The sequence below is a fragment of the Cloeon dipterum genome, chromosome 2, assembly GCF_949628265.1.
Source record: "Cloeon dipterum chromosome 2, ieCloDipt1.1, whole genome shotgun sequence".
Lineage (NCBI taxonomy): Eukaryota > Metazoa > Arthropoda > Insecta > Ephemeroptera > Baetidae > Cloeon > Cloeon dipterum.
Window position 1 is genome coordinate 34,422,914 of NC_088787.1, and position 16,344 is coordinate 34,439,257.

The window sequence follows — 16,344 nt, forward strand, 5'->3', positions numbered from 1 at the left end:
CAACATTTTCTAAATTCAGAAGATTTTCCTCTGGCTAATGAATGTAAGGAATTTCCTCCCAAATAGAAAAATAGCTTGGCCTTTTCCAAAAAATCCGAGTTGTTGACGTGCCAAAACCATCGATTGTAGCGTCACTATTCCTGAGACACTGCTCGACACCACACAATAACGACCGGAACCATGGCTTGTTTCCAACGTGTTAATAACCTCGAGGAATTGCACCAATACGTCACAATACCACCCATTGGCTAATATAATATTTCTGCCTTGATTTATATTTCTATAAGTCAGCAGTTGAATTGCCTTAATATGTCTTAGTAAAAAATCGTTCAAATTGGCTGAATTTCTATGATGTTATTAACATATTGTAGGGACAAATTTTAGAACTGTATTCTGTTTTAATATATATTTGGAATTTTGAATTCAATAGCTCTAAACATATTCCTTGGTGTTCGTGAAAAATAATGAAAATAATATTTGCCATCTCAAAGTTAAATTATTTATGTTAAAATTAGTATAAGAAATGTTCTTATGGTCGTGAATGAAGAAATATGAACGCCAAAGTAATAAGAGCAATTCGCCATCTGTCATTATTATTATCACAAAGCATTACAATTTTGGTAACATATCGATATCGTGTTCCTAAGTTGGCTTTTTTGGGAATCATAAACGAAATTCTTTTTCACACGATATATTTATTGTATCTTCTCGTATAAAAAATACATAGAAGACATTTCATCGCTGACAATAGCTGTCTAAATATCTCACTCTGGTTGGCAATATTCATCGTTTAAATTAAAAACTATTGCTCAACATCTCTGTACATAAGAATTTCAAAATCTGAAACCTTAACGACGCCGTAATGAAGTGTAGGAATGTAACACAAGCCATCTTCACACACCTAATTCATTAAAATATTGATTTATTTAGTGATTTAATGTAAAATTCTTACCTGTCCGATTGGATTGCTGTTTCCAACTCTTGTTCGGCCGAAATATACACGGACTCCATCTCTCGGTACACCAAAGGCGCGACCATTCGTCAAATCGCCATGTTGGTATTGTTTCCACTCCAATAAATTTTCTTCGTCACAAAGAAGAAGGAAAGGGTAGACATACAATACTAACGGGGCATCTTTACCGCTGTCTGATTTAAAGTGAAAGAGACCTCTTTGATTGGCAGAGTCATAATAACCACAGTTAAAATGTTTAAAAAAGCATATAGCAGGGTAGAGGATCGGATTGAGCGGTGTGTACTCCTCTTTGTACCCCTCTAACGCTTCGTCACTCTCAATTATCGCCCAAAGAACAGGCATCTTTCTGGTCGTGGGATTTGGAACATTGTTCCTTCGACCAAGGCCTTGAATAGAATGACGGATCGTCGCTCAGAGGTACGCTGAATTGCTCAAATTGTAATAATTTTCGGGGAGAATTCGTCACATTCTTATCATAGCTTCTCAAATTTCAATGAGTTAACCAGTTTATTTGTAGCAATATCTCGTGCTTAAATATATAAAAAAGAATATTGGAATTTGAAATTTGGACCGGGTTGTTGGTTGGCCGGAGTGGCAAAAGGAAAATCGAGAAAAGTGGCCTGGGACCGATCCCAGGGTGGGGTACCCTGAAAAGGTCGTAGGGCTTGGCGAGACCTTTCATTAGAGACATTGTAACTTAGATTCCATCAACCTGTTGAATTATTAGAAAATTAAAACCTCAGAGTTGTGATATTTGCAAATTATAAGAGCAGGCGTGGGATCCATTCTATTAATTTAAATTCAGGTAGCAAATTAAATCAAACACCCTGGTTGTGTATATATAGTATTAGATTATATTTGTGAATTCGCAGTTCAGAGGATAGCCTAAAATTCTATGATTATATACATAATTTATTCAATCACTCTCATTCTCGTAAGTCTCGTAATGTTGATCATCTATAAACGTCAGAATTTCAAAGTCTGAGACCGTAATTACGCCATTTTTTGGAGTAGGTATGTAACACATGCCATTTTCGCGTACCTATCGCAGCAGAAAAAAGAAAATTAATAAACATAGGTGTGTCTCAATTAACGAAATCTTCACCTCTCCGATAAGTTCGCTGCTCGTAAGTCTAACTCTGCCAAAAGATGATTTTTCTTTGTCAAACCAAGTATCTGCCAAAAGGGCGCGCTGGGTTTGAAAATCTAGCTGCGGATTGTAGACCTTCCATTCCGTTTTTTTGTCCACATCGTCAAGAAGGTCGAATTGAAAGGTTTTGAGCAGCAACACTTTATCATCATAAACGAGGTAGCCGATTCCAGTTAGTGAATCCACGTATCCTACTCTGTATTTGCCAACATACTTCTTAATAGGAAGATAGGCCGATGTGGTTGCCATTATCCTGGCTGGGTAGAAGACGTCTAAATCTGTTCCATTGGAAATGTAGCTCCACATATTTGAATTTCCTTTTGCCTTGGCCTTAGAGTTTTAAAAGCTGACGTGCTGCTTGAACCAGAGGGACCCTTCGATAAATGACGCAAGTTAGCAACGAGAATAGCATTGCTCAATCTCAGAATTCCAGGAACAAATTATTCGAATTTTTAACATTTTTCGTTGCAATTCATCAACAATTTCAGGTACAAAATTTAAATTATTTAAAAAAGTGCATAAAATAAATTAATATCTATTTTTTTATCTGGATATGGAGCAAAATAGCCATGCAGAACCATAATACGGATGATTTTGAAACTAAATAAAACCAGTAAAAATCAATTTTTGGAGGTAAAACGTATGACTCATTTCCATCTATGGTGATACTGATTTGTGAGTCAGCTACTGCGGTGCAGGGCGCAGGTGTTGTTTTTATTCCAGGATTTCAAAGCTGGGACACGAAAGTAGGATGTTGTCAGTAAAATACACAGGTAACTTTTTCCACCTTCGTAAACCTTTTTAATAGAAAAATTGGTCAAAAGTTAAACATATATTAGGAACCACTCACTTGTCCGTAATAAATAGGACCATCGCCTGGACTGTACCGCCCAAAGTACAAACGCTGGGGCTTGGAGGCTTGCGGATCGGCTGGGAATGCGTTTGTCAAGTCCAAATTATCGCCTTCGTTTTGGTGCATCTTCCATTCTAATGTGCCCAGCATATTGACGAGTACGTCGGATCCGTAATTATCCTTCGTGATTACTTGTTCTTGTTGGGCCTCGTCCTTCCTATAATGCACTAAAATTGTGCTGCCTTGTGTAGCAGAATAAGCACCAGCCGTTAATTCTCTGGAATTGGCTGGGCTTCTGTTAGTTTTCAAAATAAATATTTTTCTTAAAAAAAATTGTTCCATTCTAAGAAAGGTACGTATTTTTTGCCCTGCTACCCTGATATTTCAAATGGCATCCAAACAATCCGAGTTGTTGACGTGCCTCACTTCTTGTAATCAAGTCATTACCTCCAAGGTTGAAGCTCCTCCCGATTCCACCACGACCGGAAACATCTATAGATATATTTTAAGGTACTCCACGAGGAGCCAGAGACGACGAAATATAGGCCAGGCACTTTTGTCTCCCTTCCACACTTGCCATCTGTGACATCACCGACGGAGACTCTTGGCCAATGAGCCATGGGTGTCAAATCATTTATTGTTGGTCGACTGGAAGTTGGAAATTGCATGAATTTGGCATCATTACAAAGCTACACTCTTCCTCGACCTAACGCAACAGAAACTAAATCTGTATAACATTCTGTTCTCGCTTGGGAGCTACACATATAGCGTGATTTACAGCGGAATTTGATCTCTGTAACCCAAATGCTATGCATCATATATGAATACCTAAAAAAATAAACGAGCTTTCCACTGGTGTGATTAAAAATTTTTTGGCCTCAAACTTTCTAAATATATGCGCCCGCGCACTGAGCAAATAGTAATTTTTCAAATGTCGTAAATTTTGCAACTCAAAATATCTGGTTCTAACCATTGGAATTGCGAAAACTACCCACCGTTAGACTCATCTTGACCTGCCCTGACCAGCTGCCTACAACAAGCTCGTCCAATCCCGTCCAAAAAAGGATTATTACCAGGATTCGCCAGGGCTTGGCGAAACCATGTGGCCTACCCAGCGTACGTCAGACAGGGTGGATTGGCAACTTTCATCATCGGAGATGAGCAGCTGAGAACTACAAATTACGACATAATATTTGACTGGGTGAAAGAATTGAAATGGGTGGACATGGAAACTCCGAATCTGCAAGACAACTCTTACGCAATTGATATATTTCCAGATTACGGATTTACGTATTTTGGACAGAGTTCGCATATTTTGCAATGCGCAAAAATGCACTACTAGTTTTTTGCGCAAAAAAAAACACCAGTTTTGGTTTTTCCGCATTTTTCCTAAATTCACCCGAAACAAGTCATATCATCTTGCGCAAAAAATGCCAGAAATTTGGGAAAATTACGACGAGAGTTGAAATTTTTGGTCTTTTGGTGAAACCAGTGGCTTAAATGCTGATTTCGTAAAATCCCCATTTTTGGTCATCCATTATGGACATTTTTTATCTCCCAAAAGGATGCACGTATTTCGGAATTGCAGAAAAAACCGCAAAAAATAGTTTTTTTAATTTGTTTTGGAAAAATGCGGATTTTTGCGAACCCTGATTTTGGACGAGTTATATTGGATGGACATGTTTGTTGTGGACAAGTAAGTGTTTTTTTGCTCTTTTTATCCCTGTCCTTGGAGCGGGAAGGGCGCGAACTGCACTAGCACGAATGCTGAAACCCGCGGGTCCCAAGTTTAAAAGAACCAAAATATTTATTATAAAAAAGGAATCACAACACTTGAATTCAAATCAATTAAGATGCGCAAATAAAGAATCCGATGAATTCTTCCCTGGAATACTGAGAAGAATGTATTCCAATCCAAAGATTGCTATAGAAAAGGTATTCTTCCCCTGATCCCCTGATATTTCAAATGGCATCTAAAGAATCCGAGTTGTTGACGTGCCTCACTTCTTGCAATCGTGTCATTACCTCCAAAGGCCAGCTCGAAACCGAAACAACCCCCGATTTACACCACGTCTGGACACATCTATAGATATATTTGAAGGTATATACCATAAATTAATTATTATAGCATTAGCATTGAATCCATTACACATAACAAATATTTGAAAGTGTACGTTTAAATTAAGTTTTTGTTAACAAATTGATGTTCAATTAGATTAGACAATTATTATTCAAAGCACAGTAATAGAAAATGTCCAACAATTATCAACACAATTCGACGAATTCCACTAGCTTCTATGAGGGTATGTTGAGCTAAAATTGTTCATCATTTTCAGGTTTAACTTGAAGCGACACAAGCAACCACTGCGATTGAAAACATGGCTACTTTCGTAGAAATAAAGAATGCCAAGGATTTTGATATCCACACGCGTCATGCCTGTTTTAAAGACACGCGCGTTTTCGGGGCCAGGTGTCGCTTGCCAGACGTTGATCAATACCTCCCAGGATATGTTGATGCTAAAACAAGGATTGCAGTGTTCATCTTCTTCAATCCGGCTACTGCCAAGGATGAAATTATTGTAAAACACAATTATGGTTTCGAATTGTACGTGAAGCAGAAATCGAAACTTTCCTGGAGGAGAGCTGACGATCCTCTGAATTTGACGAATGCTGTCTCAGCAGATGCAAATGGACAGCTATTTTATGGAAAAGCCCAACACGAAGGGTCCAAATATTTAGGACAAGTAAGTTTTTAAAGTTTAAAAAGCTTTCAACCTTTTTTACATTTTTTTTTGCTTTTTAATAAGGTTCGTCGTGGAGATAAACTGTGCTATTTTATAAGAAACATGTATTCTACAAATTTTATTTTGGCTACCAAAGACTTTGAATTATTGGTATGCGAACCATAGTGAATCAACATAAATATTCATACCTTTTCAATTCACGCTGCACCAGGAACGGACACACAAATTTTGTTTCTGAATGGTTTTTTGCCATATTGCTATTCCGCAAATAAATATTAACAAACCAGCGAGAGAAACAAAGGTAGTAGTTGTCAGCGATGAAATGCCTTCTATGTATGTTTTTATACGAAATATACAATAAATTAATTATGTGAAAAATAATGACTTTTACGATTCCCCATTCCTGCTGTACAATTGGGCCTTCTATGTTTTGGAAGAAAGCAAAACGCTAAATTTCTAGATAGAAGAAAATGCCTTTTTATTACATTCAAATATTCTCTTTTTTTTGATCAAACTTTATTTAAACAGTTTTGATAAGACCAAGAACATTCCCTATATTTAATTAGACAATTAGGAGTAGCGTTCGGCATTTAATAAAGATCGGAAAACACACGACTTTCACTTGGAAGCATAATCTATCGCCATCTATATCGTTGACTAAGTTTGGTGACCACTAAGCATTATTAAAACTCAATAATCGCCAGCTTGTTCTTGGCATTAGAAATGTAGGCAAAATTATTTATCTCTTGCTGTTCCTTTTTAATAATATATGAAAGGGTTTGCAATTTTTTTTGCAAGTAATTAAAAATAAAGATATGATATTATAAGGAATATTGTATGTATATATATATATATATATATATATATATATATATATATATGTATATATATATATGTGTATATATATATATATATATATATATATATATATATGTATATATATATATATATATATATATATATATATTTGTCATAGCTTGGCGTAGTGAGCTCAGGCTCGGAAGAAAAATTGGAATTCATGAAATTTTCTAACTGGTAGAGTTTTATGAATGTTAAGAAAAATCTCAAGGATTTAATGCCATAATGCCAAGAGCCTTTCATTCTTCTTACAACTTCCTTAGTGACAGCAGCCTGGTGCTTGATTCTGTGGCTTATTTGCCAGATTGCCAAGCGCTCAGAAGACTATGTGGCTTAGGCCAATAAAGTAATGTAATAAAAAAATACTCGAATTGAACAGTATGACAAGCCTTAATTTTAATTATTGTTAAATATTTCGTCTTTATTCAAAATAATATATTGAGCAGCTATTCGCGAGATTGGAGGTCAATTGGACGCGATTTTTCAGCGTAGAAATTTTTAGGTGGCAGATTTGCTTAAAGTACTTGTTAATAGATGGTGAAATTCTAAATTTGAAGCTCGGGAATGGGGGCGTTCCCTATTTTTTCGGTATCTCAAAAATACCCGAAAAACGAATTCAGTTAATGAATTCTAAACTGCAACTCTTGACTGCGTTGAGGTATCACCTTGAAATTTTCACTGCCCAACCTAGTTTTTGATCCTGAACAACTTTTACATTTACAAAAAAATCCCAGGTCAAAGGTCAAGGTCACCTTTTGCGACCTTTTTTTGAAAATTCAAAATTAAGGGATGATAGCCCCCTACGATTTTTTTGGAGTTCAGGGCTGAAATGTAGCCCGTGAAATTCTGCACAAGCACACCAAGTTTCATAGGTGCAATCGCGATGCTTTTGCTGCAATTTGAATTTGAAGTTTGAAAACCTGCTCGAGGCCGCTTTACCGCGCATGCACTCAGAACGGCGAGTTCGCCTTTCGTTCGTAAAGTTGATTTTTTTCGCATTTCACTTGCTTAGAAACACCAAGAGGGCTTAGGGTAGACCAAGGAAGTTTCAAATCGACCTTCAGGGTCTGTCCCTGACGTGACCCTGAGATACGAAATATCGAAAATTTCCAATTTCATCGAACTTGGTGTCCTTTCATAGGTTTTCACCACCGTAGAGCTCAAATATACAGCCAAAACTGCCAAATGACAATCCTGAAACCAGTACTTGAAATATTTGTGGTATTTGCCATAATTCCATAATATGTTAAAAATGGTCAAATTTTGAAAATTTATGAAAAGATTCTTCTGTTTTGTACAACGAAGTTTAAATTGAGTTTTAAAAAAACCGATCGTTTTTTTACAAAGTTAACAAATTTATTTAGAGCAATAACCAATAAATTACATGTTTAAAATTTTTACTTAAAAAAGTAAGGAAACAATTTTTTTAGTTTTTAAAAGTAGACTATTATTTGTTATTGCATTTAATAACATTTTTCATATTATTAAGCATAAGACCTTTATTATTATCAACACATATTATGAACTTCGTGTGTACAAAACAGTAGAATCTTTTCATAAATTTTCAAAATTTGACCATTTTTAACATATTATGGAATTATGGCTAATACCACAAATATTTCAAGAACTGGTTTCAGGATTGTCATTTGGCAGTTTTGGCTGTATATTTGAGCTCTACGGTGGTGAAAACCTATGAAAGGACACCAAATTCTATGAAATTGGAAATTTTCGATATTTCGTATCTCAGGGTCACGTCAGAGACAGACCCTGAAGGTCGATTTTGACCTTTCTTGGTCTACCCTAGGCCCTCTTGGTGTTTCTAAGCAAGTGAAATGCGAAAAAAATCAACTCGAAGAACGAGAGGCGAACTCGCCGCTCTGAGTGCATGCGCGGTCAAGCGGCCTCGAGCAGGTTTTCAAACTTGAAATTCAAATTGCAGCAAAAGTATCGCGATTGCACCTATGAAACTTGGTGTACTTGTGCAAAATTTCACGGGCTACATTTCAGCCCTGAACCCCAAAAAAATCGTAGGGGGCTATCATCCCTTAATTTTGAATTTTCAAAAAAAGGTCGCTAAAGGTGCCTTCGACCTTCGACCTGCGAATTTTTTGTAAATGCAAAAGTTGTTCAGGATGAAAAACTAGGTTGGGCAGTGAAAATTTCAAGGTGATACCTCAACGCAGTCATAAGTTGCAGTTTAGAATTCATTAACTGAATTCATTTTTCGGGTAATTTTTAGATACCGAAAAAATAGGGAACGCCTCCATTCCCGAGCTTCAAATTTGGAATTTCACCATCTATTAACAAGCACTTTGAGCAAATATGACAGCCATCTAAAAATTTCAACGCTGAAAAATCGCGTCCAATCGACCTCCAATCTTGCGAATAACTGCTCATTTTGAATTGTTTCAAAATGACCAGTCTAAAATGGATAAATAGAGGACAAGCCTACGATTTAAAAGAGTTTTAAAATCATCGATTGTGTTCTAGTTGCGTCTTTCAATTAAAGGCGCGTTGTCTACACTACCTCAAGAAGCCGTGTCTACGTTTTTTAGACGCGTTTACAATTTATAGGAGACAGTTTTCGGGTCAAAAATAGTGAGGGATTCTATGTCAAATGTTTCAGATTGTGCGAAATGGGACCGCCCCCACTTGCCACAGAGGGTGACAGCCCCCAAAACTACAACCGTCGTGTCTTATCGAGGACGAAAACTCGAAATCTGCTAATACTAACATAATTAAGCCTCCCTCTTCTGAATAGATTGCAGTGGGTTAAGTCTCGACCTTTCATAACCGTGGCTTAAACCTTTTCGGAGACCTAAAAACATCACTTTCGAAATTGCCATCGAGCTTTTTTTATAAGCATGATGACCTGGGAAGTGGAGATTCTAGTTCAATATGAGATTTGGGAATTTAAAAATAGCGGCAAGATATATCTTCCGTTATTTCCAAATTAAAATATAATTCAAAATTGTTTTGCAAATATTTCCAGTTTTAAATCATTGTCAAGTTGCACAATATTTTTATTAGACATAGTGTGTTGAGTAATGGTTTCTACTTTCAATAATATCTCTAAAAACATATAACAGAATAACAAATTCAGGGAACACACATAGTGCGTGACAGAAATTTTGTATTTTATCAAGGACCGCTGTCGAAGAAACACGTACGTTTTCACAATGGCCACGAACGACGAGATCAGACTGAAATTGACAGCGAGTAAGATGAACATCCACCGAAGCACCAAGTTGGAGACGATTGCGACTCAAAGAATCGTGAGGAACCTCGATTCGTTCCTCGATCTGAAATACGTCATGCTTCTTCGTGAGTTTTTTACAAATTTATTGCAATCGCTGCTATTGAACATTTTTGTTGATCCGCAGCGATTGCTCTGCGAAATATCGTTTTGCAGCACTGGCTGATGAGACGGTTTGCAGAGTTAAAAAAACCGCAAAAACAGTCCCTTTCAAAAGATAACTGCGTTAAAATTTTGGCAAAAAGAATGAAAGTTTTCCAGAGTTTAGTCAGCTGCCATACTTTGGAAGTTGATCCTGCCCCATTCATCAACGACAGTCCTGATTTTTTGGCCGGACAATACCTCTGGGAGGTAAGAATTTGATTTTTTCATTTAAATCAGATGTAAAGATGTTAATGTTTTTTTTCAGTATTTGAACCTTATAGGGGCCAAAGCCCCCAATCTCAAGGTTCTGATTATAAAAGCGAACAACGAAGGTTTCAGGGAGCTGGACAGAACGCTGTGCGACGCGATCGGCAAGTTTCGCAATCTGATATCATTGGATATTTTCAGTGTTTGTATAACATACAGAAATCTAAAAAAAATGTGTAAAAATCTGAAAAGCCTTTCGCAACTCTCCACAAGAATTCATTTCAGACCTTTTTTTGATGTATCAATCGAACGTGAGATCGAAGAGTTGCAGATCTTCTCAAACTTGATTCTTCTCAAAACTAACGGCCAAAATGAAGAGTTCAGGTTAAATTGCATCCAACACCTGCCCAAGCTGCGATCTATTGACAATTGTACAACATCCATAGTTGAACAGTTGCTTGACCGCTGCCCCGACCAGAAATTTGCTTTGACGAGTTTGGAATTAACAGCACACTTCAACAAGGAGATCCACCTGAATTTTCCTGATGTAACCGATCTTGAGGTAAAAATGATTTTTCCATATTTCTACGGTATTCATTATTCTAACGCCCTGGCACTTTTATCATCGTGTTTTATCGCCATTTTCCAAACCAACTTGAGGAAAATTCAGACTTAATCCTGCCGACTGCTCTTTCAACAATTTCCTTATGATTTCCTGTAAAATTTGATCAGTCTAGCGATTTGCTATAGAAACGCAAGGAAATTTATTTTTATAAATTGTTTTTTCCGATTCGATGATGATTGGCTGAACCTAATTCTGGTTCAGGCACATAGAAAACCTGCGCAAAGCACTTAGCCCCCAAAGTTAAAATGCCTCAAAGTCGTAGTACACGTAGAAGGTAGAAGCTTGTAATTCAGATTGTTTGCCTTTAAAAATGGTATATTTTAATGTTGTTTGTTTTCTTTTCTAAATATTTGTTTTTCCTTTTTTGTTATCGGAATTTATAATAATAAGCCTTCCCAAAGAAATAAAGAATTCATATAACTAATTGATTTTCTTATTCATTTTAGGTTTGCCATCATTATAGGGGTGCCTTCATCATCCAAAACTCGCTGCTAAAGTTGTCCAAAATTGGAAATTTGACCTTAAGACACTTCCCCTCGGTTGACACGATGATCCCATTCCTCGATGCATATGGGCACGGTCTACATTCGCTCAAAATAAGTTTTTGTATGGGCCATCTCAAATTAAGTTCCATTCTCGACCGTTGCCCTAAACTTCAAAGCCTTCTCTTGGATTACGTTTCCATACTGCCAGAATGCTCGAGACCGGACGTTCACTCGTTTCCGACAGGACTGAAAGAATTATATTTGTTTCCAGTGTAAGCCAGTTTTCTTGAGTTTCTTTTTTTCTTTCCATAGGGTAGACCTGCAAATTTATATTTGACTCTGGCTGAGGGTCACATTAGGTTGGGCAGCTAAAATACTCGGTCGAAAATTAGCATTACCGCGAAAACCGTTAACCCACCGAGAAAAAAGTCAACCAAAAGGTGCCCATTGGGTGCCCGCGTTCGGTCACCCGGCTACCCCCCGTGGGCACCCAGATGGGCACCCATTGGTTATACCGCATGTCCAACCCTTCGGGCACCCGCGAGTGGTCATGCCCAGAATTCGGTCACCAAATGGGCACCCATTAAATGACCTTTCATAGAATCACCTTTTATGTACGTTAAAAGTATACCTGAATTCAGGGAGCGTAATAAATGAGAGGCCGAGAATGTTCGTTGACCAAAAGCTAACCATCGGGTGCCTGGCTGAGGTTACCACCAGTGGGCAGCCAATGGTTACCTTTTGGCTACCTTTTATCTAGGGCTGTCAGGTGGCAGGTCGATTGACTCTGTTCGTTAAAAAAGATAAATTTGTAGCGCAAAATGACAGCCCTAGGTAAGAGGTGGCCAAAAGGTAACCATTGGGTGCCCGCTTGGGGTTACCCTCAGTGGGCAGCTAGATGGGCAGCACTTTTATTGGATGATATTCATACAACAAATAAATTACAATTAAATAATACATTTTTTACATCAAATTTGAAGATCCCTATTTTTAAAAATCCCCGAAAATCAAATAATGTGAATGAAGGGTGGACTGTAACTCTTTACTGGGTTAAGTTATCACCTTGAAATTTTCATTGTTTATCCTAGTTTTCCACCATGAACAACTTATCAACCTACAAAAAATTCGCAGGGCAAAGGTCAAGGTCACCTTTTGCAACCTTTACTCAAAAATTCAAAATTAAGGGATGATACAACCCTTAGATCTTTTTGGGGTTCAGGGCTGAATTGTAGCCCTTGAAATTCTACACAAGCTCACCAAGTTTCAAAGGTGCAACAGTAGTTTTGCTGTAATTTGAATTTGAAAATTAAAATCCGGCTCGATCGAGCACGGCCTTTATAGTCGGCGAGTTCACCCATCATTCGTCGAGAATATTTTTACCCATTCCATTTGGTTAGACACATCAAGAGGGCCCAGTGTAGACATACTAAGGTCAAAATCAACCTTCAGGGTCTGTACCTGACGAGATCCTGAGATAAAAACTAAAAAAATCAATTTCATCAAACTTAAGTGTCTTTCCATAGGCTATCACCGCTCTGCAGCTCAAATATAAAGTCAAAACTGCCGATTTCAAATTTTAACACTTTTAAACATATCGTCAGGATTAATGGCTTCCACAATTATTTCAAGAATTGGTTTCAGGATTGTTATTCGGCGGTTTAGGCTGTATTTTTGAGCTGTACAGAGGCCAAAACCTATAAAAAGACACCATTCTTGATGAAATTGGACATTTTAGAAATTATTATCTCAGGGTCTCATCAGGTTCAGACCCTGAAGGTCAATTTTGACCTTAATATGTCAATCCTTGGTCCTCTTGTTGTGCCTAAGCAAATGGAACGGATTAAAATATTATTGACAAATGATAGACGAACTCGCCGACTAACGGGCATGCTCGATCGAGCGGCATCGAGCCGTATTTCAAATTTCAACTTTCATTTTCAAATTACAGCAAACATTTTTGGTACTTCTAAAACTTGGTGTGCTTGTGCAGATTTTCACGGGCTAACCCCAAAAAATCTGAGAGGGCTATCATTCCTTAATATTGAATTTTCAAAAAAGAAAGGTGACCATGACCTTTGACCTGCGAATTAAAAGTCGTTCACAATTGAAAACTAGGTTTGGCAGTGAAAATTCGAAGGTTATACCTGATGCAGTTAAGTTACATTCCACCTTTCAATAACAGAATAAGCAGTTACAATTAAAAAAATAAATTATCAAGTGCAAACAACAATTTTTCAACACCAAAAAATAGACTGCGGAGAACTGCACACTTACAAATTAATAAGACTTAATAGTTAAAACGTTCAAAACCATAACATATTAATTTTTGAGGTGATGCAGTAACAGAACAAATAATATTGGATGATTATAATAATTGTACGAGTTTACCTGCAGTTGGGAATTCCCCCTTGGCTGCCTTTAATTGGCATTCTTTTGATTTTAATAAGATTTCACTGAGATAGAGGACACGGGCCTGCTGCTGTGCATTCAACATTCAACCCTTTAAATAATTATATATGATGTGCTGGAAACCAAAAACAGTTAAGCCAATCATGGTCGAAGTGTAATTACATTTGTTTTCAATGTGCTGATGTTTCTAGGGTGATTGGCGTAACTGATTTTGGTTTTGAGCACATTAAAATTAATAATATGAGTCCAGAGGGCACAGCAGCAGTATTTAATAAAAAACACAATGAGAGGGAATTAAAATCAGAAGTATACCAGTGGCACCATCTATTGTTATTGAATTGAAACGTTTAAGGCTTTTGCAATTGATATTTTTAAACTTATGAGATCACTATCAGAGAAATTAATTTAAAAATTAGTTGTGTCTACAATTAGTTGTCAGGGAAATCTAGAAATATTCATCTAGAGAATGCAAACCTAAAATAAAAATATGCCGCAAACACAAAATCAAAAAATAGTTATTGGAATTAAATTCAGTTGTTGCGAACATTTGTTAAGTGAATTTACGTATTTGAGCAGTAAATTAGAGCCTTGTTAACATTAGTTTTAAAGATTTCAACACATAAAAAACGCCATAAAACATACAAAGAAAAGCACTCAATATCCCTACTCGTGTCCAGCGTCCAGCACTACTTATCCTGTCAAACATGGCCGTTGCTTTACATCTTTGGGGTCCATATAGTCCCATCCATTTCACGTCAGCCGAAAATGCAAACAAAACAGCAGACAAACCCTGCAAAATAAAATACAAAGTATTAATTATCTACTCAATAATATCGCCGGGAATTCAACTGCATACCTGCGGATACTGCGGCCGTTTTGTTAACTTGTCCAGGCTTGTCATCCGGATGGCCATCGCGTTCAGGCAGCTTTTCCCAAGTTCCCAACCAGAGGACATCAAAATAATCAATCAGGGCGGGACGCGGTGCAAGCCTGATGACACAAGGATGATTTTAAAGCAATTTAAAACGAATATTTTGATGCCAGTGTGTCTACGTCTACGCGCGCGTATTTTTGTACACCGCGTCTTACTCAAATCTAATGCAAATTCAATGATGCCCTTACCTTTCGGGACATCAGGAACACCCACAATCGGTCCAAGAATCCGTTGATATGTTCGATCTGTCATAACGCAACCGAAAACACGTCGAAATACTCTGCTGAAAATGATGATGCAATCAGCGCGTCTCAACCATCATGCTTGTTTTCAGTCACTGAGCCAGACAGCCAGAGGCAGCCACAGCTGGTGCTACTGCCGACAGTGGCGCCACACGCGCGGCCGACGAGTGTAACAAAGAAACGCGCGCGCGATAATACTGAGCTAAAATAATTGCTCAAAACGAGATAATTTAAAGAGTTTGAAATGCTAATTAGTGTTTTGACCAAATAAATTTTTAAAAAATAATTTTTACGAAACACGAACTCAAGAATTTACGGTGGTTCTCAGGTTGCCCATTGGTTAACCCATTTTGGCTATCAAATTTTTTTTATTTATTTCTTTACTTTAACTACTACAAAAATATTTTCCAAAATAAGTTAAAACTTATGGTGACGAAAATCTGACAAAATTTGAGGGTAAAACGAGTAAAGTAAAATGGTGCCCGCGCATCGGTTAACCATTGGGTAACCAAAACTTGCCCCTTTTTAGCAAACATATTAAAATGCATAAAAATTTATTATTCAATCCTACAATAACCATAATATTTTTTCTGTGCCCAAAATTTTACGAAAACAGTTCATGAACCGGTCACACTGCAGTTATCCGATCCGAGCTACCCGAAAGCTGCCCGATGGTTGCCCACGACTGGGCACTGGCAATTTTAGGTGATCCCAGCCAAATATAAAAAAATTCCAACCAAGCCAGGATCAAGGTCATGCCTGAAATGCAAAACCGCCTTTAGTTTAATTTTTTTCAGGTGACCGCAAAGTGACCATAGTTAACCGCCTGCCCGCTCCGAGTATCCGAAAGGTGCCCGATGGGTGCCTAAGACTGGGCACGGGCAATTTCGGTTATCCGAGCCAAATTTTGAAAAAAATCCGATGAAACATCATTCAGGATGATGCCTGAAATGCAAAACCACCCTTATTTTAAATTTTGTTAAGTGACCGCAAGTGACCCCCTGCCCGCTCCGGGTAACCGAAAGGTGCCCATTTGGTGCCCGAGACTGGGCACTCAAAATTTGCATGATCCAAGCCAAATTTCAAAAAAATTCCAATGAAACATGAATCAGGATCATGCCTACATTGCAAAACCACATTTTGTTCAACTTTTGTCAGGTGACCGAAAAGTGACCGCGGTTACCCCTCTGCTCGCTGGGAACTTAGCAGCTCTGGGAAGCTCAGAGAACCACTAAGTGCTTTGATTCAAGCTTGTAGTGCTTTTTGGCTTGTCCAAAAATATCGATTTTTTTTCGAATTTCCTAGTGTTATCGAATTGTTGACCGAGTGATTTGAATGCCGAGCCTAATTCGGGCTTCAGGAGATTCAAAAGCTAAAAATATGCATTGTTTCCCAGAATAATACTATTGCAAATTTTTCAGATTTGGTAACGGTTGCCATGCGCTATTATTATTGGACATTCTA

At 37.6% G+C, this 16,344-nt stretch overlaps 1 long non-coding RNA gene across 1 annotated transcript; it reads right to left on the minus strand.

Moving 5' to 3' along the window:
- Positions 1-13,235: 13,235 nt before the first annotated feature.
- Positions 13,236-14,965, minus strand: LOC135936974 (uncharacterized). Its single transcript, XR_010574417.1, has 3 exons — positions 14,827-14,965; positions 14,561-14,694; positions 13,236-14,494 (listed from the first exon to the last, which is right to left on the minus strand). It is a non-coding gene; the product is annotated as an uncharacterized LOC135936974 (long non-coding RNA).
- Between the last annotated feature and the right edge of the window lie 1,379 nt (positions 14,966-16,344).